This window comes from Oryctolagus cuniculus, chromosome 19 (assembly GCF_051225735.1).
Source record: "Oryctolagus cuniculus isolate XC-2025 breed Fujian yellow rabbit chromosome 19, ASM5122573v1, whole genome shotgun sequence".
In the NCBI taxonomy this organism is placed as follows: domain Eukaryota; kingdom Metazoa; phylum Chordata; class Mammalia; order Lagomorpha; family Leporidae; genus Oryctolagus; species Oryctolagus cuniculus.
In genome coordinates this window covers 30,732,503-30,757,199 of record NC_142885.1, presented here as the reverse complement: position 1 = coordinate 30,757,199, position 24,697 = coordinate 30,732,503, and the positions used below count along the sequence as shown (strand labels likewise).

Here is a 24,697-nt window from a genome sequence, read left to right as displayed (position 1 = left end):
TCAATGACTTTTGGTAAATGTATACCGGTGGAAACCAACACCACAATCCAGCTTTAGGGAAGTCCCATCACTCCCAAAGTTCTTACAAGCATTTTTGAAGTCTTTCTCCAATTATACCAATTTTACTCGGCAGACCCATGTAAGTCATAAACTGCTATCTCTCCATATATATTTGCCTCTTCTGTATAAATGGAATTATAGACTATGCAAAAAAAGACTTTGGTAGAATGAGGTGTGTGGTTGAAGAAGGCTTGGAAGGGCAGTGGTTTTATGCTGTGCAGTGCTCCAATGAAGAGCAAAATCAGTAGAATTTCAACTTATTCTTTCCTCCATTTTGGAATCTCCCAAACCCACAGTCAATAAAACCATGAGATTGCAACCATTCTATTATTTTCACAGCAACATGTTGTAAGCAATGACCAGAATCACAAAACCATCTTTGAGAATTATGGTATTTACTTTGAAATATGAAAGGAAAATATTCCATAATGCAGTTCCAAGGATACAAAATAACAGTTAATGTCAATTAACTGACATGAAAGACCTATAACATATTTTAAGTACAAAAGCCATCATACATTTTAAATAGAAATCTATTATGCTCCTTGCTTCATTCAATAATCCTATGAACTCCTAAAGTACAGGACTGAATTCATAGACTACACTTGTTACACTACAGGCATGGACAGACACACATATTTTCAATAAATTCCTTCTGAGTTTATGAGTGAACTTTACCAAGAAGCTAAGAAAACACAGTTTTCTGATTATATCAAGCATTGAGAAATCTGATTGGGATGATTTGCGTGATGCACCTGGCCTTACATGACAGTATTACTCTTTCTTGAGAGGTATAGAAATTTTCCATAGCAGCTCTCTAATGAAAATTGCAAGTGAGGTGGAATCCAGTGTTAATTCTAAGAAACAGTAAAACAGCTTTGTAGGATCAACATTAGAATGGAGTCCTATTGCCACAACATGTGTGTCACATTATATTGTGATTGCCAAGAAAAACATAGAGAGTATATTCATTCTAAAACTAGTAAGAAAACATGTAAATGAGCTATTTGTCCAGCATACTTTCCAATAATTCATTTTGCAAAAGTTTCTCCACTCCTTCTGGTTCCCATCTGCCTCTGGGTTTATGTTGCCCCATATTCAGTCCATCCCAATCTTGCTTTACATGTGAAAATAGAATGAGGATCTTTCTAATGTAATTGGACCTAGATATTTACATATTAAAATATATTATTCATTAAACACTGTTTACCTATTTTAAATCACCATTTGAGATGTGTAGGATAGATGAATAAAACTGATACAAATCAGTGAATTTGTAAACCTTACATTGTATGAGAACCACAGTTTGTCAGACACTGAACCATTCTGTTTTTATTTAAAAGGCAAAGTAAAAGATAAAGAAGGAGGTAAAGAGAGATGGGGGAGAGTGTGATGAGGGAGAATAGAGGGAGAAAGCATCCAACCACTGGATCAATCATCAAGTGCCCATCTTTAAGACTGAATCAGTCCAAAGTCAAGAGCCAGGAACTCCATCCAAACCTCCCAGAGGTGTGGCAGGACTCAAGCCCTTGCACCATCCTCTACTGCTTTCCCAAGTACATCAATAGCTAGCTGAATGGTGGTTGCTAGCATTCAAAGCAGCACTCCAATATGAGATGTGAGCATTCCAAGCTGTAGCTTAACCTGCTGAGATGCAATGCCTACCACACACTGAATTATTTTACACAAGTTACACATCCCTCACAACAAGGAGGCAGGTGCCTTTATCATCCACACTTTATAAGAAGTTGTAATAAATGTTTAAATGCATGGCAACATGTCCAGTTTTACATACACAGGAATGATTCCAATCCATGCATCTAACTCCAGAGCATACAGACTTTTTGTTTAATTCTTTTTTTAACTTTTATTTAATGAATATAAATTTCCAAAGTACGGCTTATGGATTACAATGGCTTCCCCCCCATAACGTCCCTCCCACCCGCAACCCTCCCCTTTCCCACTCCCTCTCCCCTTCCATTCACATCAAGATTCATTTTCAATTCTCTTTATATACAGAAGATCAGTTTAGCATACATTAAGTAAAGATTTCAACAGTTTGCTCCCACACAGAAACATAAAGTGAAAAATAATAGATGATTTTTTAGATGATGATGAAATCAGATCAGACCTATTGTCATGTTTAAGCCCAGTGAGAGTCAAGTTGGGAATTGATAATTTCTTTTTTTTTTTTACAGAAGATCAGTTTAATATACATTAAGTAAAGATTTCAACAGTTTGCACCCCCATAGAAACACAAAGTGAAATATACTGTTTGAGTACCTTTCTCTGAAGGGAGGAGAGAACCTCCACTTTGACTATGACCTTGTCTAAACAAGATAAGAGTTGGAGAACTCAAAAGGCTTCCATAGCCTTGGAAACTCATGACTGGAGCATGGGGAGATTACTGATGCCATAAACAGGAGTGTCAATTTGTAAAGTCAACAACAGGAGTCACTGTGCACTTACTCCTCATGTAGGATCTCTGTCCTTGATGTGCTGTACATTGAGATTTAATGCTATAACGAGTACTCAGAGCATACAGACTTAATCATGGCAAAACCCCACACTTTATGAAATGCTGGTAGCACACAAATATGTAGAAAGAGAGGCATACTATACAATTATTCCCTAGCATGCTAATTTGTAATTGTCCTAATTATGTTTACTTCCCACAAGATAGCATGTTTTATGAGCCAAGCAGGCCTTAGAATACAGGAGTTAAGGGAACACCTTCCTGTTTATTGTCCAGCTGCTTCGCCTCTTTTGGTCTCAGTTTCCTTATGGATAAAAAACCCACAATGTCCAACTCACAGAGTAGCAGAGAGAATGAAAAACAAATGTGTGCAGAATGCTTGGCTCACAGGAAGCACAATAAATTGCTGCTGCTATCAGTATTCCTAGACACAGCACTGGCTCCCACAGCATGAAGCCAAAGCTGGGTATACAGTAAATCACTGAAAAAATATAGGTTTTGGGGTTTTTCTCATATCTTCCAGGTTCCTTGGATATTTCTACCCATTCAACAAACATTTGAGCAGTTTCTATTCCATGTCAGGCTGTTCAAAGGGTTAATCAAACAGGAAAGTTGTCTACTGCTCACTACATAATGCTATGGTTGTCACCCCTAACTTGCCTTCCTTTCTAATACAAAATTATAAGGCAGGCACTCTCTCTAGGCAAATTTACCAACATATTAAACATCTAACCCTAATATCACTAGAATTATTTTACCACATTCTTGCAAATCAATGCAGTCTGAAAATGATTTCTTTGTTTAACTTGTAAAAATAGGCTGGTTGGAATTATGGTTGTGAGGCAGGATGTTAAGCTTCCACCTGCAATAAGTTACAAATACAAATTTCAAACCACATGCTGCCATTATGTGGTGATTAACTGAGGCAAATTCTACTACGGCCTTGCTTGAGTGTTGGTGCAGAGGTAATTGAGGAAATGCACAGGCTCTTCATCAGCATACCCCATCTGTACAAAGCATTAGGCATGGTGGAGAAGAGATATTCCAGACTGTCCATGCCAACCAAGGATGAGAAATGGTAAATGAGAAGTGGGGAGAAACAATACCATGGTTCATGATAAAAGGAAGAGTCCCGCCTTAATATGTTGACCATGCAGGTATACTAAGGTCTTGTCCTCCTTTTTGCCAATGACCCAGCAGGCTGGTTCACCACACTGATGAAGTAATACCTGATTCAGTGCCCACAGGTCACAATTATCTAGGCTATGAGCCCAGTAAACAGATGAGTGTCACCCACAGAGGTGCCTGTGGGGTGCATGAACTACTGTGCCAAGGGACCTGCTATGGAGACTATCTGGGGGGATGAGCCACATCAGTGCTGAGGAGTGTCTGAAGCAACACATGAAGTTTATCTGAAATGAGACAACTTGGGATCCCCCTTCAACACAGCATCTAATAGTGACCACTTTGATGTGGATGGCCAGATGTGCTATCAGCTTGTGGAAAGTGGATGAAGAGGTGTCAGGCAGAACAGCACCTGATGGCACACCTTTAGCTTCATAGTTCTGAGTGACAAGCACAGCAGGAAGCTGCTGCTGTGAACACTCCATTGCGTGGATGTACTTGGGTATTTTCTAGAGTGTTGAGGGTCTGCACAGCTTAACTTCAGGGACTATGACCATCAGGGCCAGGAGAGTTGGTTTGGACTGTTGTAGGACTCCTCTTAAAATAACAGAGGGGTGAGCATTGGGGAACAGCATGTAAGATGGCTCTTTTGAGACCCACATCCTATATTAGAGTGTGTAGGTTTGAGTCCCACTCCACTTCCAATCCAGCTTCCTACTAAAGTGCATCCTAGGAGGCAGCATATAATAGCTCAGATACTTGGGTCTGTGCCACCCACACTGAGTTCTGGGATTTTCACTTCATAAAACCTGATGTTTTCACATCACATCCTGGCTGAATTCCAGCTATTGTGAATATCTGGAGAGAACAGTGGATGAGAGATCACTGTGCCTTTAATGTGAATAAAATTAATTTTCAAAATTTAAATAAACCTCCTGCATCCATGTGGTCAGACTGGGACTATCCCAGTTGGGCCCCTTCCCTCTTGGGATGGCAGCTGCATAGACTAATTGAAAAAATGCCTGAATACCTCAGTGGGCTCCTTTTCTCAGTTGTGCATCATTGTTTGACATACGAAGTTCATGATGGAGTGTTATTTTCCAGATCACCAACACACATTGCAGCAAAGGAACACCTTATGTTCATCCACTCTGCATGGAGGACCCCATCAGCTCTGCTTCCCAGATGATACGAGTCTCTCATGTGGGTTACAGGGACCCACATACTTCAGCCATCACTCCCTCCAAAAGTGCATATTAGCATAAAGCTGGAATTGAGAGTTGTGACTGTAACCTAGGCATGCCAATATAGGATGTGGACATACTAAGCAGGGTTGTAACACATGCCAAATGTCAATCCCTCAGTGAATTTTTGAAGTGCCTCTGTATATCCAAGGCTTTCAGAGAAAGGAGACAGAGCCTTCTGGGCCCTGCCCCTTTACTACATAGTTTCTGCTTCTCCCCAACATTGCACACTGCTTCATGTGTCTCTCTCTGTGCATGCTCACTTCTGAGGTCTCTTCAGGCAGACAGGGAAGAGCAGCAGAGCACAGAAGAGTGGGTCTGGGAGACAAGGCAGATTAGGGAAAAACTGGACTGTGACAGTTTCTGCCTGGATCCTGCCACTTAGTGTTTAGTGACCACATCTAAAGCAGAGGAAAATTGTTCATCTACATGCCAAAAACTGAAATATAATATCTTTATATTACCCAGGCATGAAAGTCAAATCAAAATGAATTGAAGGCTTACATAAAAGCTCTGAGAATATAAAACCCCTTACAAATGGAAGCAAATTCATTGATATTAGTCTCAACAATGATTGTTTAGATATGACACTAAACGCATAGGTGACAAAAGCAAAGACTGAAAAAAATCTAAGAAATATTCTGCATGTGATAGGAAAAACAGAAAAGATAAAGCAAGAAATGAAGAAAACATTGGACAACCTGAGTTTGAACACAAACAACTCAAAAACAAATATTGTAATAAAAATTGCACAAAGGATTGATCAGTTTTCCATTGAATATATACAAGTAGCCAACAGGTAACTTAAAAGGGGCTCAGAAACAGCTAATGAAGACTACAATGCTAATTAAGACCACAGTGATTATCATCTCGCATATGTTAAAATAATTATCCAAAAGTAAAAAGATAACATTGGCCCAGGGTGGAAAAAAGGAATATAAAAATTGTTGCTAAGAAAGTAAATTGGTACATCCAATATAGAAAACATTATGTAGGTCTTCAGTCAAAATTAAACATAGAGCATATGACAAAGCAATCTCACAACTGCATGTATTTCCAAAGGAAACCAAATCAGTATCTCAAATAGATACCTTTATCTCCACATTACTGGCAGCATTATCTACAAGAACAAGATATGGAGACAACCCCACTGTCAACATATGAATAAAGAAAATGTGATAAACACACATACACAGGAATCACAGACAACCTTAATAAGGAAATTCTTCCATTTTGTCAGGATGTAGATCCAAAAATATGAATGTGGACATTAGGCTATTTGAAATAAGGCACAGAAAGATAAATGCCACACAATATCACTCATATGTGTAATCTAAGAAAGTCGCACTTAATCACAGAATAGAATGGTGGTTGTCATGGGCTGAGAGTGAAGGACATGGGAAAATGTTAGCTGAACACACATTTGCAGCTATGAGATAAATTAACAAAATTAACACCTCAAGACCTTAATATTCAACACAGTAAACAGTTGGTTATGATATCACATACTCACAACTTGCTAATATCTTACATATTCTTTAATAACAAAGGGATGTAATGTGATGGATATGTTAGATTGTCTTAATCATTTCATAATGTATATGTACAAGAGGATTCCAGAAAGTTTATGAAAAAATGTAATCAAAAGATAACGTGAATTGTCCATAACTTTTTAACGTCCCTCACATAGCAAAACATCAGTTTTTGATGATACACAAATTGTGTCAGTCGTACTCTGACAATCTTGAAAAAATTAAAACAAGCAAAACTAAACAGACTCCTATATTAAAATATAAATCCAAAATAACTTAGTAAACTAGACATATCTACAGGATTTGGAAGACTTTCATGCAAGAGAAATCATTTTTAAAACACACATAAATTTGAGTGGTCAAAATTTCTATTTTGAAAGTGCACATAGAGATGGCACCCTGTACAGAGAAAGTGTAAGTGCTAAGACGATGCCCAAATACCAAATTACAGGGTCTTTAAAGCTGCTTCTCTAAAACCTGGGTGAAAAACCCAAGCCAAATAAAACTTCTGTCTCTACCTTACTCAGTCTATGTTACTGTGATATTGGAAACATATGAAGGAGTGATACATCCTAGAAACAGCTGTGTAAAGAGGTCAATGCCCTCGAAAGTACCCTGCAGGCCACATATTGAGAAAACTCGGGGAACCAGGTCCCTGTGGGGAGGGAAGGAGGAACCGACAGCGCCTGTCCTGCATGAACCGCATACACACAGCCCACATTCTCCCTAGAGACCACCCAGTCCCCACTGCACAATCGGGGGAGACGTGCAGCTACTGCCACACAGCTGGCCTGCTATGACTCTGGGCTAAGTCTCACCCAAGCAGGGAAGGGGCAGGACCTCGGGGGTCCTGGGTGCCGGTAAAGCCCCCAACCCACAGGTCTGAGGGGACCGAGGGGAAGCCCTGTGCCAGCGCCAATATGGAGCCCACAGATGCCGGAGGCCTGTGTCCTCCTGGCCTTCGGCTCCGTTTTCCCCTCTCGGTACAGCCAGGTCCACACACTCACCATGTCGTGGTTGTCAGCTTCCGAGGTGCCCAGCGTCCCTGGAGAGTGAAGGTGGAGAGCTGCAGAGGTCGACCTCGCTTGGGAGCCTCCTGGCGGCGGAGCTGTCTCCCAGGAGTTCACTCTGCAGGCAAAACTCTGAGAAGATTGTGACGTCCAGGCCCCGCGTGCTGATGCACTGTGGACGTCACCTTGCCTGATTGGACAGTTTGCCAGCCTTGAGTGCACGGAACGTCACAAAGCACGGAGCCAATCAGCGTCCCCCATAGCAAGGACCCCTAACTTCAAGTTGTCCTGGATGGGAACAGCGAGAGACAGACCTGGGTTCAGGTCTGAAATGGCCCCCCTGGGCTGCCTCCCCGAGGCTGGAGGGCTCTCACCTCCAAGCTCCTGCTACCCACTGGCCTCGCCCTGGGTCCCCGTCCTTCTCCCTGCGGATGCTGCCTGGAGCTGGCGGTAACCTGTTGCAGTGAGTTACAGTTCTGTTTATCCGATTCCGGCGCTTTCGTTTTCCTTGTATTTCTGCTCATTCTGTTGGGTCGTTTGTATTACTTATTGATTTGAATAACATTTAGATGTAACATAATTTACTCTTTTTTTTCTTTTCTTCTGTTTTCTACTCTGCCTATTGATCTTTTATATTTTCTAGTTATTTCTTGCTGGCACTTGGTAATCTAATGGATTTTTAAAACATCGATCTTTCCCACAACATTAAATTCATTTATCAGTTTATTTGTTTTTAGATTTTATGGATTCTCCCTAAATAAATATCTCCAATATATTGGCGATTTATTGTTAAGAAATTGATCTTTACATCTTATTTTATTTCTTTTTGCTCTCCCCCTCGCCCCCAACTACTCCAATAAAAAGTTGGCACTAGTGGAGACTTCCTGGTCTAGGTTTACTTCCAGGGTAAAAGCTGTCAACGATTCTGTATTAATTGTGGTTTTCGTTGTAGGATCCTTTTAAAAAATTTTGATCTGAATAAGAAAGCCATTGCTCTTTTTTACTATACTGCAAGCAGTTTTTAAAAATTACATGCTGATTTTTAAATGTTTTTGAACATTAAATTGTCATGTGATTTTCTCCTTGAATTTGTCACCTACCTGGAAAATTTACATGACTTGTTAAGAAATGTTAACCACCTTATTTTTTATTATATGTGACTTGTTATTCATTATATTTTCATATGCGATTTCATTTATTATAAAAATACTAAGGATTTATGCATCTGTATATGAAAGAGAGTTTATACTTAATTTATATTGAAAGTTCTAGTCAACCTTGCATCATTATCAATGTAATGCTGGCTTTCTAAAAGAAATCTGAAAATATGCTTTGCTTATTTATACTTTGATACATCTGAGAAATATAGTTTTTTTTATTTCTTAAATGTTTGAAATATTTTGTGTTTCTATAACTGAAGTTTTGTTTCTCTAACTGTTTTATTGGCTGGTGGCCTTCAAATTGGGATTCAACTTGCTTGTTTTAATTTGGAGTTTTCCTATTTTATATTTCTTATATTGGATTTTAGGAATTTATATTTGTGTTTGGGGATTTGATTTTCAAAGTATAGTGGATTTTTATCTCTAGTCAAGTTTTTACCCCAAGAGGTTTTTTTGTTTGTTTGTTTGTTTTGTTTTGTTTTGTTTTGACATGCAGAGTTAGATGGTGAGAGAGACAGAGAGAAAGGTCTTCCTTCCATTGGTTGACCCCCCAAATGGCCGCTATGGCCAGAGATACACCGTTCCAAAGCCAGGAGCCAGGTGCTTTCTCTTGGTCTCCCATATGGGTGCAGGACCCAAGGACTTGGGCCATCCTCCCCTGCCTTCCTGGGCTACAGCAGAAAGCTGGACTTGAAGAGGAGCAACCAGGACAGAATCTGGTGCCCCAACCGGGGCTAGAACTCTGGGTACTGGTGCCTCAGGCGGAGGATTAGCCTAGTGGGCTGCAGCGCCGGCCTTACCCCTAAGAGTTTTGCAATATTTTTTTCTAATCTTGACAAAGTTCTTTTCTCTGTAAACAATTGTTTTAATACATGAAAATGGACACTAGTGTTACTTTTCCCTGTGTTTCCTCAATTACTTTTACTCATAGTTTATTAACTTTGTTAAAATTAAAAAGTATATCCTGGGACTGATGCTATGGCATAGTGGGTAAAGCCACCACCTGCAGTGCTGGCATCCCATATGGGTCCCAGTTCAAGTCCCAGGTGCTCCCCTTCATATCTAGCTCTTTGCTATGGCCTGGGAAAGCAGTAGAAGATGGCCCAAGTCCTTGGGCCCCTGCACCCATGTGAGAGACCTAGAAGAAGCTCTTGAATTCAGATAAGGGCAGCTCTTGCTGTTGCAGCCATCTGGAGAGTGAACCGGTAGATGGAAGACCTTTTTCTCTCTCTGCCTCTGCCTCTCTGTAACTCTGCCTTTCAAATATATAAATAAATCTTAAAAAATATTTCCAGAAATGAATGAAAAATCTGTCCCAATTGCTCCTCCTCCAGTCCAGCTCTCTGCTGTGGCCCAGGAAGGCAGTGGAGGGCGGCCCAAGTGCTTGAGCCCTGCACCTGCATGGGAGACCAGGAGGAAGCACCAGGCTCCTGACTTCAAATTGGCTCAGCTTGCCGGCCATGGGAGCCATTTGGGGGTTGAACCAATGGAAGAAAGACCTTTCTCTCTGTCTCTCCCTCTCACTGTCTAACTCTGCCTGTCAAAAAAAATAAATAAATCTATGTGTGTGTGTATATATATATATACACACATATATGCATATATTATTATATATTACATAGTTATATAACATAGTTATATAGTTACATAACATATATAATAAACATAATTATATAATTTATAATAACATATAATTATATATTAGAATATATCACATTAGACTATATATTATATATCTTAAATATAATATAATATAATATAATAATAACTGTATAATATATATATAATTATCAGCAAACTCAGTAAGAAGTTTATTTAAAAATTGAATAAATACAAATTAAAGTATGTGTTTTTCATCAGATTCAAAACAATTATTGCAACTGTTGACATTTTGACATATATGAGGCAATGGCCATTGAATAGAATGTGAATTTGCAAAAGAAATCGGTGATGTGTACCAAAAGTCTTAGCAATACAGATTATGTTTATTATATACTCTTGTCCCAAATAAGCACTTCCTAAAAAAATCTTTCTTTGGAAAAAATAGGTTTCAGAAGGGTCTATGGAAACTTTTTCTTAGGGAAACTTGAGGATAGAAAAGTAAATACCTAACAGTACAGCATTCATTTAATAGTATATGATAAATCCATATGAAGAAACATACTGTTTAGCTATAAAATATATTTACATTATTAAGCAAAAAAAAAAAACCCTTGCAGAGCAGGATGTATTATATATATATAATCCACTATTTTTCAAAAACATGCTTATTTATTTTTTAAATATTGATTTATTTGAAAGAGTTACACAGAGAGAGCAAAGGCAGAGAGAAAGAGAGAGAGAGAGAGAGAGAGGTCTTCCACCCACTGTTTCACTCCCCAATTGGCCGCAATGGCCAGAGCTGTGCCGATCCCAAGCCAGGAGCTGGGGCTTCCTCTGGGTCTCCCACAGGGGTGCAGCACTTGGGCCATCTTCCACTGCTTTCCCAGGCCATAGCAGAGAGCTGGGTCAGAAGTGGAGCAGCCAGGTCTTGAACTGGTGGCCATATGGGATGCCAGCGTTTCAGGCCAGGGCGTTAACCTGCTGCACCACAGCACCAGCCCCCAAAACATGTTTATACAGATATATTTCCTCAAGCCTTGTGTTATGTGAGCGAAGCCATCTGTTTGACTCACATAAGCGTACCTTAAAAAGATTGTGGAAATGGAATTAAAAGTTAAATTTATTTTGGTTCAAAACATGTTGAAATTTATATATACATGGGTTATTTTAAAAGTTCATGGAAAACATGTATTATGAGAAATACATATTTCAAATGTTATGTGCCAACATAAACTTATCTTCTTCTATTTCCCATGAAATTTTGAAATCCATCAGAAAAACATGGTGTTCCTGGGAAATATCTGGCAATTATTTAATATACTGTAGAGATGCTAAATCTGCCTGAAGTTACTAAGAAAGAATATGGTCGTGATTAGACACTTTTTCATTTAACCTCTCTGCGTTGTAACCGATCGTCACATTTAAAGAAACTATTTCCAGGTGTTGTGCAATCTGTGATACCGAAATCAGAGCAGAGTGTCTTCTTGACGCGGCGGCTCACCGGCCAGAGCCCTAGGGCCAGTTGAAGCGGCTGCCCGCCAGCAGCGAGTCCCGGGTGATTGTCTCGGTGGGCGTCTTGCCCACCAGGCGCAGGAAGTGGAGCTGCGCAATGAGGGGCGCCTGGAGCGCGCGCAGGGCCGGGCGCGCTGGGGCTGGGACGGGTACTGGGCGCGCAATACTCCATGAGAGCCACCTGCGCCTGCTCCTGCAGCCTCTCCGTGCGCGCAGAGGCCGAGAGCGCCATGACCTTGAGGCAGCCGGACTCCACCGAGTCCCCCTGCAGGCGGCCCAGCTCGTCCACCTGCTCCTGGTCCAGGAAGGCCATGCGCGCTCGGCTGGCGGTGGCGCCCTGGCAAGCAGGGGCAGCGCTAAGAGCAGCCGCGCCGCCAGCGCTCTCACCTGGTCCATGCCCAGCGGCCCTCCGCCGTGGCCCGCACCTGCCACACCCGCAGCTGCACCAGGAACAAGCCTCTGTCCGCCGCCACGCCAGCACCCAGCCTGGAGGGCTACCGGAGGAGGCGGCCAGCGCTGCCGGGCAGCGATTGCGGGATGCGGCCCTGCTGCAGCGCTGCGGGGCGGCAGGAGGGAGAGAGAGAGAGAAGGGCAGGGAGAAGACAGCCAGAGCGAGGCTCTCTCAGAGTCCCCCCACCCCAGCTCCAGGAGAGCCCGGGTGGGGAGGGGGCCTGGGGTCTTCCCCAGGTGGGACTGGGAGCTGGGGCCTCGCCCGCAGCAAGCAGGTGAGGTGGGAGGAGGGAAACCGAGGCAGGGAGGGCTGGCTGCCAGGCAGGGCAAATTAAGGAGCCTTAATGAGCCGGCCCACCTGGCCTGATAGAATCCATGAGCTCCAGCCTTGGACCGGCCTCACGCAGAGCACATTACCAGCCCTGGAGGGGACTCGGGGCTGGAGGTGGGGCTGAGTCCTGTGAGGGTGGGAGTCAGCTGTCCAGTAGGAGTGGCCAAATGGGGCCCAAAAGTGCTGCCCTGGTTATAAGCCCCACCTGCACCACTCCTCCCCCCATCCTACCCCAGGGCCTTTGCACCTGCTCACCCCCCTTCTTCAAACCCCCACCCCAACTCTTCCTCCTCCAGCCCAGGCTGGGGCGTGGGCTTCAAATCCCACCCACAACTCCCTCTTTAACACCAACCCCCGAATTAACAAATCTGCTTTAGAGCAGTATTGGCCATGGAGGAAGGGCTACCCTGGTGGCAACTGAAGCCATGGGCTATTTACTGAGGGCCAACTGTATGCAGGGACCCTGGGGCACAACAGTGCACAAGACAAAGAGAGTCCCTGGAGAAGTCATTGGGTTCCAAAGCAAAGTAAGGGGTTGTGAGCTGTGATGGTGGGAAGCCGCGCATGGGGTGGGGGGTGCAGCACGTGGCTGTAGTCGTGCCAACCTGAGGGCCGGGCCAGCGGGATTTCAGATCAGCCACGTGAGAAGAGGGGCACAGGTGAACCCCCCAAGCTGAAGGGAGTGGCTTTTCCAAGGGGCTCTGAGCCGACTTTATCAGCTTCCCTCACAGACGCAGTGAGGGGGGAGGACTTCGAAAGCATGAGAGACTGGAGTCAGACCCTGGGAAGAACCAGCAGACAGAAAGCAGGTATGGGGTGCGCATTTATCCTGAGGCTGGAACCCCCTCTACCCCTACCCCGAGACCACCGCCCCCCCCTCCCCGTGTGGAGCCTGGAGAAACTGCAGGGCATTGGAGTTTAGGGCCGCACTGCTTGGACTCTGTCTGCCCTGGGCCAGGCTGGGGCTTCTGGGGAGGGAACAAGAGTGGGGTCCCCATGGGCTCAGGCTGCCCGGCTCCTGCCTTAAGCAAACAGAGGCAGGGGTGGGAGCAACAGAAACCAAATAAATGTGTGTATGTGCGTGTGTTGTTTGTGCATGTGTGTGCATGTATGTGTGTGTCTGTGTGTGTGTCTGTTTATTTCTTCAGGACGCAGTGGCCAGGCTTGGGCATGGGGACCGGGCCCTGGCCACAGCTGTAATTGGATTCCTGCACCAGTACAGGGTGCAATGGCCCTGGTCTTGTGGTTAGCAGGTGCCAACCCCAGGCCCCACCGGCCGACTGCAGGGAGGATGGGGGCCGCTCACCCTCCTTCCGCAGGCAGCGGGGCTGGGGTGCCATTCACCCACCTACCACACGCCCCCACCAGGCTGCAGCGGGGCTGGGGGCCACTCACCCTCCTTCTGCACAACCCCCCTGGAAGCACTTCTTGAGCCGGCAGGACTGGCACTGGTCACGCTGATGTTGGTCCATCTGACAGTCCCAATTGGACCTGCAGGTGTAGCAGTGTTAGGAGCCGATTGTCTAATGAATATACAGGGTGTGTGTTTCTAAAGCCTGATCATTTTATTTATTTATTTTTTTATTTTTGACAGGCAGAGTGGACAGTGAGAGAGAGAGACAGAGAGAGAAACGTCTTCCTTTGCCGTTGGTTCACCCTCCAATGGCTGCCGCTGCAGCCGGTGCACCGCGCTGATCCGATGGCAGGAGCCAGGATCCAGGTGCTTTTCCTGGTCTCCCATGGGGTGCAGGGCCCAAGCACCTGGGCCATCCTCCACTGCACTCCCTGGCCATAGCAGAGAGCTGGCCTGGAAGAGGGGCAACCGGGACAGAATCCTGCGCCCCGACCGGGACTAGAACCCGGTGTGCCGGCGCCGCAAGGTGGAGGATTAGCCTATTGAGCCACGGCGCCGAAAGCCTGATAATTTTAGACATAACTTTCTCCACGTTTTATATTTCTATATTTTAGTTTTCGTGTATCCATTTGAAAACAGAGAGTAATTATACTGTGTGTGTGTGGCAGGAACCCAATTCCTTGAGCCCTCCTGTGCTGCCTCCCAGCGTCTGCATTAGCAGGAAGTTGAAGACAGAAATGGAAACAACACTCAGAGGCCCTCATTCCATTGTAGCAAGGTTGTCTGAAGGGGATTCTTAACCACTTGGCCAAATGCTCCCTCCTGCTTACTACTTTTTAAACACCACTCTCTTACATTACATAGGCCCAGGATCACAAAAATTACCAATTCCAATGTTGGCAAAGCCAATGAAAATGGAGCTCTTACAAAGTAAATGAAAGCCAAGTAAATTATTTAATTAGAAGTATTAGCTTGAATAAAATAATACCTTGAGTTTCATGTTTCATCAGGTTAGATAAGTGATGGATTTTCAATATCAATATACACTGAACATAAAAAAGATGTGCAAATATTTTCAACCATCAGTATTACACATTTGCGAAAGCAGTGGATGCTTGAATAGTTCTACAAAAATGTGTTCCAAAATCATGTGATTAGTCTTTAAATAAAGGAAATGAATGTTTATCTCAATGAACCATTTCCAAAAGGGCAGAAATACAAAATAAAGCCCCTAACATGAACTGGATATGACAATAATTATCTTTGAAAATTCATTTTAAGAACTGTTTCTGAAAACTATATTTTTTAAAAAGTAAACAATATTTTAATGGGGAATTACTAACCATGATATAATAAAATATTTTCTGGAATTCTTGATCACAGTTTGAAGCCAGATTTAATTTAAAAAGTTACTAAAGGTGGGAAATAAGGCATACAAGAAAAACTATTTTTAATTTTTAAATGTATCTATATCTTTAAGCATATCAAATGTCAAAATGAGATTATTGAGAAAACACATGGTAATAGAGAATTATTAGATTTATTTCAAAAACTCTTATTGAATTTTTTATAGGCTCTCAAAACTTGATGTAGCAATCTATTTTTTCTGGGACCACGTTTGTTCCTTTGTCCACTCCTGTTAGCATTATTTGGCAAAAGTTGAACATTGAGGTACACGTGAGAGAATTATTACTCAATTTTCCTGGCCAGTTTTAGGTAAGAAATCAGGAAACAACCACAACCACCACAACAAACACCACTTTCTCAAGAGCATTTGCAGATCAGTTCTGCAGACTTCAAACGTTTTCAGGTTTGGAATGTTTAGACTACCGCTCTCATGCTAAATTCTCTGTGGCTTTCTTTTTATTTCTGAATTGCTTTTTACAAACAGAATATAGCATAAGGGACTGACAGCAAAATACACTGTTCCCCAGATGGTTCAAATAGTAACTATGCCAGTTGTTTGTATTTATATTGCAAACATCATATTTTCACCTAAGTATCACTTACCTCAAAAGTTAACTGAATAGTTTTATAGAATTGTTTTTTAAGATTTATTTTCTTTGAAAGGCAGAGTTATTCTACAAAAAGTAACAGATATCATCAATACAAGCATAATTTTAATTCCTTCAAGTTATTGATAGAAAGGTATGTTTTGTACCTTTAATTTGAACAGGATCTCCCCAAAATTAAATTAGATATATTGTTTACCAGTGTGATAAAATGTATCTCACAAAGAGAAAATATGATACAAAAATATAATTTACTTTATTTCTTGAATACTAATATGTCTTGCTAGACTAAGTTAGAATAGAATCAATATATTTTTGTCAATCTAATTCTGAAATAAAATCAAATAATGAGTAATTTGGAAATGTTTATGAATTAGTTTTCTGTTTATTTCTATGGAGGAAGGAGGAATGATGGTAATGTTTCCAAATTCTTCTGGTTAAATGTGGAACAATTAAAAAATAACATGATATAGTTGTAAGTAGGTCTTAGGCATCCAATCCATGTGCAACCATGCATGACACAAAATGTATTAAGTTAATATAATCATTGACTTCTCTCTCTCTCTCTCTCTCTCTCTCTCTCTCTTTTTTTTTTGACAGGCAGGCAGAGTGGACAGTGAAAGAGAGAGAGAGAGAGAAAGGTCTTCCTTTTTCCTGGTAAGGTCCCTTTCATTTAAGCTGAAACTGATCTGAAGAGAATCTTATGAATGGTTTGCTCAGGAATTGTTAATGTTGGAGTTTTTGTTAAAAATGCCTTGATTCCTTGGAACAGCTTTTGTAGCTCCCATGCCCAGCACATTGTGTCTATGTCAGAGGCTTTTTAAGCAAACACACAGCTTAGAATCCAAATCCTGGAATCCATAACAACTTTTGTTGCTATATTTTTCAGTACAGAGTCTGCATCAGGGCCTCTTTAAAGCTATGTACAAAAGCATGGAATCCAAATCTTGGAATCCAAATTCCATAGAATCCTGTCATCAGCAGTTCCCAATACCGGAGCTTTTAGTTAGACGCTCCTTAGTTCTCTGGAACAACTTTAGCAGCTACACTTTTCAGTACAGAGTCTGCATCAGGGCCTCTTTAAAGCTATATACAAAAGCTTGGAATTCAAATCTTGGAATCCAAATTCCACAGAATTTTGTCATTCTCAGAAATCTCCTCAGCTGCCTTTAAATAGCTGACCCTATGTTAAAACATATGAGACAGAAATTTCACAGAGAGACATGTATCCAAGAGTTTACATTTGAGGCACTTAATAAACTTTAAATAAATACCTAAGAATACAGGCAATGGAGCCTGACACTTAGCCACAACTAGAACTTATGATGCATAATATCACACAATAGCACAAAGTAAATCTTTGGAATTAATTTTTACCATTAATGTTAATACTGTAGCTCTTTTGAGAACAGAGGTCCTACATGGGAAGTTAGTACACAGTGACTCCTGTTGTTAATTTAACAATTAACACTCTTATGTGTGACATCAGTGATCACCTGAGGCTCTTGACATAAGCTGCCTAGGCCATGGAAGCCTTTTGAGTTCCACAAACTCCATCAGTATTCAGACAAGGCCATAAGCAAAGTGGAAGTCCTCTCCTCCCTCTGGAGAAAAGTACATTCTACTTTGATGACCACTCCTTTCCACTGGGGTCTCACCCAGGGAGGTTCTCCACATAGGGACACTTTTTCCACAAATGCCCTGGATTTCCATGCCTGAAATGCTCTTGTGGGCTTTCTAGCCAGACCAGAATGCCTTCAGGGGTGATTTTGAGGTCACTGAGTGTTACTTAAGGAGATTGCCACTCTGTGAGTCTGCTGCAAGGACTCCCTCCCATATTGGAGCATTCACTCCTCTTTAATTTTATTTACTATTAGCAGTTCATACTTAATCCTATAGACAGGATCACTTTAAAACTTAAGATGTTAACATTACCATCTAGCCCAAGGGGATTTGCGATCCCATATCAAGTTTTAAACTGTACCCTTAGAAGTAAGTCTGTAGGAATGTATGCAGAGCTATACAGCTTTACAGTCTCTGTAGGAACTGAGAAAATAAAAACAGATACAGGTCTTCATGGGCTTAATTATTCTTAGCATTTTACATGGATACATTGCATTAGCTATAATTTCTTAATCCCATCTAGTCGAAGGGCCTCCCAATTATTAAGTGTGGATCTGTCATGGAGTCTCCAAAGGAACAGATGTAGAACTATCCATAGCTAAATCACCTTGTGGGGCCAGTGCTGTGGCGCACTAGGCTAATCCTCTGCCTGCAGAGCCAGCATCCCATATGGACACCGGGTTCTAGTCCTGGTTGCTCGTCTTCCAGTACAGCTCTCTGCTGTGGCCCAGAAAAAGCAGTGGAGGATGGCCTGGGTGCTTGGGCCCTTGCACCGCATGGGAGACCAGGAGGAGGCACCTGACTGCTGGCTTTGGATTAGCGTAGCTCCAGCTGTTGTGGCCATTTGGAAGGTGAACCATCGGATGGAAGACCATTCTGTCTGTCTGTCTCTCTCACTGTCTGTAACTCTACCTGTCAAATAAATAAATAAATCTTTTAAAATCACCTTGTAACCTGGGGAGACAGGAGGTAAATAGGGCTAAGCTTTGGCCCAGTTATATCTCTGATCATCTACCTTAACAGGTAATCTGACATCTCAGAGCTACTATACCTATTATAGAGCTTAATGTATAAAATCACACTCAGAGAGAAAAATAAGGAAATAACATTGTAAAATCTCATTCAGAGGTGAAAACAACAAACTAACATAATAAAGTCCAGCTCAGAGGCGAAAGTAACAAGCTAACATAATAAAACTTGATTTAATATACATTGCTCCATTAATCAGGCATGTAGCATGTGGTTGGTCATGGGGGCCACCACCTTGGGGCGGAGTCTGTTTCCCATCTTACTATGAGGGTGGAAGTTCCCATGGTGGGTCACCATCTTGGGGCGTAAGTCCCACCCTCCACATAGAGTGGTATTCTAAAGTTCATCTGTAATGCTCAGAACATTTTTCTGATTCATTATTTATACTTCTTGCTGTGTTGATCTGACAAAGAATCCATTGAAATATGTAAATTGCTCTGCTGAAGCCATGGTGTACAAAGAAAATCCTCAGCACTGTTGTACATAGTGAAACATATTTCTTTTCAATCATATGTAACACAAATGTACATGCATTAATGTGGGGAGCAACCGGACTAGACTGAGTTACTGGAATTAAGACTTATTCTATGCATCTGCTCTCCCACAATATGGCACTGGGAGAGAAGTAAACAGCTTCTGCACAGCTGCCTCCAGTTCAACCAATAAACTGTAGGACTTGCTCCTGATTGGAGGAGAGCAGCGTACTCGGCGTGTGGGCAGCCGAGTTAGGATTGGCGGAGGAGGACTATAAAGGAGAGAGAGAACATGCACCAGGAACATCTAAGGGGAACATCTAAGGGGAACACCTGTGCAGCCCCCGAGAAGAGCCGGCCGGCGGTGTGCCGCTCCCCTGCGGAAGTGGGGAATGTGGCCAGGGGGAACTGCCCTTCCACGGAGGTGGAAGGGATAGTAGCCAACCCGGGAAGAACCAGCAGCAAACCCGGGGAGGGCCGAGCAGACGAAAGAACAGCGCAGGGTCCTGTGTCGTTCCTCCACGAAGAGGGGGAGCGACATAATGGTGCCGTGACTCGGATAGGAAACCTAGGACGGATAGGAAACTTAGGAGGGAAGAAATGGGAAGAACTGGGAAAATATTGGAGAGAGAGACTAGCAAACAGCCTAGGGAAATTACCGGAGAGAGAGACTAGCAAACAGCCTAGGGAAAAGCCGGACGAAAAAGGTGCCGGAAGAAGCTATTGAAAGCCTAGGCATAGACTCAGATACGGACTACGGGGGGAAGCTGGGAGAAATCTCTAAGGTCGAAAGCGAAAGTGAAAGCTAGAACAAACAGACTCGGATGCGGACTGTGGGGGGAGGCCAGGAGAAATGAGGGAGGAGTATTGTTGGAAGAAAGCTTGGGGAAACATACCGGGTAGAGAAAAATGTTAGGGAAATTGAAGCCGTGGGGGGCAGGCCAAGGCGGACACGAAAGCCACTTTGGGATTCTCAAGTTAGCCCGGGAATAGGGGGCGAAAAGTTGAAACCAGAAGCTGAAACGTAAGCCAGATTGGGATCCGTCTGATTAGCCCGGGGAGCAAAGGACGGGAAGCCAAACCGTGGGGCGTAGACGTAAGCTGGGTTGAATTCGCCAGGCTAGCCCGGGGAACTTAGATTGAATGCTAGTGGCGGACACGTAAGCTACGCTGTGTGACTCGCGGAGGCTGCCGTGTGCAGAGAGAGCGTGCGGGGCACAAGTAGATAGGGAACGGGGCTGGCGTAGGCCGTGGTGCAGACGCGAAGGGCGTGGAAAGCGGAGCCGCGCAGATGAGAGAGGCGCTGGCTGAAGCGGCGCAGAGCCGGGAAGCTGCAGGGATAAGAGAAATAGAAGTTTAGAAGCAAAGTGAGAGAAATAGGAATGCTGGAAGATAGAAGTAAAATGGGAGAAATAGGAATGCCCGGAGATAGAGAAATAGAGAAATAGAAAGGCCTCCCTACAACACTGCAATGTGAGAGCTTGGATTCGGTCTGCCTGATTAAGTGAGGCGATGAGCACGATGAGCACCTGCGGCGGCTAGCAGCTTATGCGCCACAGGTCACCGAAGACAGGCACGAATTAACATCAGTAAGGCCTCCCCACAAAAAGGCAATGAGAAGGCTTGGATTCGGTTTGCCTGATAGGGCTTGTAAGCCCCTGCAGGCTCGACCAGAGCATGCGCTGCAGGGCACCGAACACAGGCACGCATCAGCGCCTAAAAACCTCCTCACAACATGGCGAAGAGAGGACCCGGATTCGGTTTGCCTGATTGATAGGACTTGTAAGAGCCTGTGGCAACTCTAGCAAGTAGAGCAGAGTGTGTGCCGCGGGACACCGAAGACAGGCGCGTATCAACGCCAAAAAATAAAAAGAAAGGGGGATCTGTGGGGAGCAACCGGACTAGACTGAGTTACTGGAATTAAGACTTATTCTATGCATCTGCTCTCCCACAATATGGCGCTGGGAGAGAAGTAAACAGCTTCTGCACAGCTGCCTCCAGTTCAACCAATAAACTGTAGGACTTGCTCCTGATTGGAGGAGAGCAGCGTACTCGGCGTGTGGGCAGCCGAGTTAGGATTGGCGGAGGAGGACTATAAAGGAGAGAGAGAACATGCACCAGGAACATCTAAGGGGAACATCTAAGGGGAACACCTGTGCAGCCCCCGAGAAGAGCCGGCCGGCGGTGTGCCGCTCCCCTGCGGAAGTGGGGAATGTGGCCAGGGGGAACTGCCCTTCCACGGAGGTGGAAGGGATAGTAGCCAACCCGGGAAGAACCAGCAGCAAACCCGGGGAGGGCCGAGCAGACGAAAGAACAGCGCAGGGTCCTGTGTCGTTCCTCCACGAAGAGGGGGAGCGACACATTAACAATTGCTACTCATAGATTATTGGGATATCCAGCAATGATCACCACATCCAAATGTTTTGTTCTTCAAATTAAATAATAGATATGTCCATCCCAAAACACAGAAAAAATTATAGCACAAAGAGCTTCCCTTTGTGATCTCAATATTAGAAAGCAAAAGTAGAGAAACGGTTTCACACCAGTGGGAAGAAACTACACATTTCTCCTGATTGTAAGAACATGTTTCTTTCAGGATAGATATTGGAATCATTGTAATAATTCTACACTGGTGTTACTTGAGGGATTGGCAACTCAGCTTTGGAAGTAATAGAGAATCCAAATTGGCATGTTCCCCAACCTTTCCCAGAAAAAACGGTCTCCTCCCTGTTCCTCTAGGGGCCTGGAACTCTCCCTAGTTGACCTTACATTTTTGAATATGTTTTTTTGTTTGCCTTCTTACTTCCACAATACCATTTTCTGACACTCATATCCATTGTTATGGCGCATTTGACTGCATTTTAATTGTGTGTCTACAACTTACTGATCTAACATCTCAGTATCTCTGAGTCCATTTGTCTTCTGATAACTGCCCACATTCGATATTTATACATTGTCCTCAATTAAGAATGGCTTTAAGATGCATATTTGTCTTCAAATCCATGCTTGCATTTTCTTCTAAAAAACAGCTGGTTGATGCAAGTGTTTATTTTTAAAAAGTTCTTTTGTAAAATCATGCTCTTTATGTTTCACTTTTAAAGATGCTTCATTTTTTATCATATTTAGTTTCTCTTGGTGTTGGAGTTCTCATAATCTCTTGTTCTGTTGAGAAGGTCCCTCTTTCAGCAGCTGAAGATTAAGAAGGTTGGTCCTTATGTCTAGACCAACAGGACACTTTAGTGGAAGGAAGGGTTCTGCACTTGCATTATCCCATACATTAGCCACACACAGCTATGGTGTGCATGGAATGTGGTTCATTGAATCAACGGATTGCATTTTTAAGTTTACCTAATGAAAATTTAAAAAGCCTTAAGTGGCTATCAGTTCCCTTACTACACAGCATGAAAGAGTATTATAATGGAATAGGCAGGAATGTTTGTGTCCCATGTGGATTGAGCACCTGGTTTGCAGTCACTGTTGCAGTCCTGGCTTCACTTCCAATTCCAGCTTCCTGCTAATGTATTGGGAGCAGCAGGTAATGAATGAAAAACTTAAGTCAGGGCCACCCACACAGGAGACCTGGATGGAGTTCCAGGCTTCTGGCTTTGCCCTGGCCCAACCCCAGCTGTGGCAGCCATTTGCAGAATGAATCAGCAAATAAGAGATCGTTTTCTGCCTGTGTCTGTCTCTCTGTTCCTCTGACTTTCAAATAAATAAAATAAAACAAATATTTTTATAAAAGGGAATATTACAATTATCACTGATAACCACAGATACAAGCCATGCATTGTAGTAAATCTGTAATGCCTTGTTGGGCAGACATGTCTGAAAAGAATGACATCCAGAGGACAAGTGCCTGTGTCTTAGGACTTCTCGTTGAGAAAAGAGACTCTTCTTGTCTTGGAATTCTCAACCCTGATGGTGTGTAAGAATCACCTGGGGACTTTTTGTAGGCTGACAGTGTCCCAATGAAATGATGAGACACTTGGGACTTGCACCAAATTACTGGGAAAAATGAGAACAGAGACTAGGATGGCAGAAATGAGCTGTCATTTGTCACGTGCTGAGGAACACTGAACAGGACATGCACATGTCCCATACTCCATTCTCCCATCTCATGCTATGATTTCCATGGATTGTCAAATTTAACACATGGCAGCTCCACTCTAGATGAACTTAATTGTAATCCAAGAGGCTTCTGTATCTTTGGAAAAGGCTTGTATTACTCCAGTGCTCACAAAATTTGAGAATCACTGGTTTATGAAGAAGTCCTGATGCACAGAGAATATGAACTATCTTTCCTTAAGAACCAAAGAGATCAGGAAAAAGGAATCAATAGCAAAGTCATGGAAAACAATATTTATTAAAAAAAAAAACCACTCATCAAGCAGCAGGCTTTGTGGCATGGCTGGCTAAGCCACTGCTGGTGACATTGGCATCCCATATCAGAGTGCAGGTTTGAGTCCCAACTGCTCTGCTTCTAATCCAGCTTCCTGTTAATGCACCTGATGGTCCAAGTACCTGGGCTCCTGCTACCCATGTGGCAGACTAGAAAGGAATTCCTGGCTCCTGGTTGCTGGCTTCTGCCTGGCCCAGCCCTGGCTGCTTTGGGTATTTGGGAAGTGAGGCAGTACATGGAAAACCTCTCTGTCTTTCTTTCCCTCTCTGTCACTCTGCCTTTCAAATTAGTAGATACATAATCTTTTTATAAAAAGAAATAAAAAGACTGACCAAAATGCATTGCCATGTGCATTATGTTAACTCCCTTACAGAAAATAATGGTAACTGTGTTGCACAAGTAGACTTACCACCAACTTTGCTTTCTAGGTGGTTTATGGAACCTATCTCAGAAGATCCCATGTGAAGATTACTGATGGTCTGCCCACCCTCCCTTTCCTTGTATTTTATTCACTGGCCAGGCCACCAATGTGGTCATCAGTGTCCCAGATCCATGGCCCCTAATCCTGTAGCACTGTTTGACAAGGGTTAACAATAATCCTCTGCAAAGTGGATCATACAGACACAGACATCCTGGACTGAAGCAGCATCATTCTATCAAGGTCCTCATAAAAGGGATTTTTAATCTATTTTTTAAAGCCAGTGAATTTTAAAAATTTGAAAGCAGTTTATTTTTATTTAACTCACCAATGTTTGTGCCACTATCAAATAGTACAACGCAGCTTGCTTAATAGTCCTTATTTTTCCCAAATGTCCAATAATTTCAAGTTTTATTTAGTACTTGGCATTTTAAAAAAGATGAGCTGACTATATATAATGTTCAACAATACATAAATGTATAAAATGCATAAAGCTCAACAATGCATAACTCTGCAGAGATGGCTATAGCATCTCATGTCTCATCTAAAAGTAATGCCACAGGATATTCATACATATTGGTTAATAGGAAATTGGATTTCATAGGTACCAGATTATTAAAAGTATAGACACCATATATTTTAAAATAAACATTTTTAGCTTGGTTATGATAAACTTTTTAATAAATGTGCATTTATTTTTGTCCAGACTTAATAAAAAATGGTAAATATATAACATATAACCAAAGGTATTAGATGTTAGAAAGCATCCATTGATATCAACCATTCACAAACACAAACAATGAGACTTTAGTGACTGTTCATTTACTTTTCCTGTGGGTTGACCAAACATTTTCCAGGTTCACCCTACTACTAAAAACATGGATCTA

At 42.8% G+C, this 24,697-nt stretch overlaps 1 long non-coding RNA gene and 1 pseudogene across 1 annotated transcript; both read left to right on the top strand.

Annotated features, from left to right (window-relative positions):
* Positions 1 to 24,697, top strand: part of LOC149120455 (septin-14-like) — a 142,239-nt pseudogene that overhangs the window by 58,744 nt on the left and 58,798 nt on the right.
* On the top strand, positions 13,036 to 24,443 carry LOC149120456 (uncharacterized). The gene is made up of 3 exons (XR_016225914.1): positions 13,036 to 13,311; positions 16,469 to 16,525; positions 23,821 to 24,443. It is a non-coding gene; the product is annotated as an uncharacterized LOC149120456 (long non-coding RNA).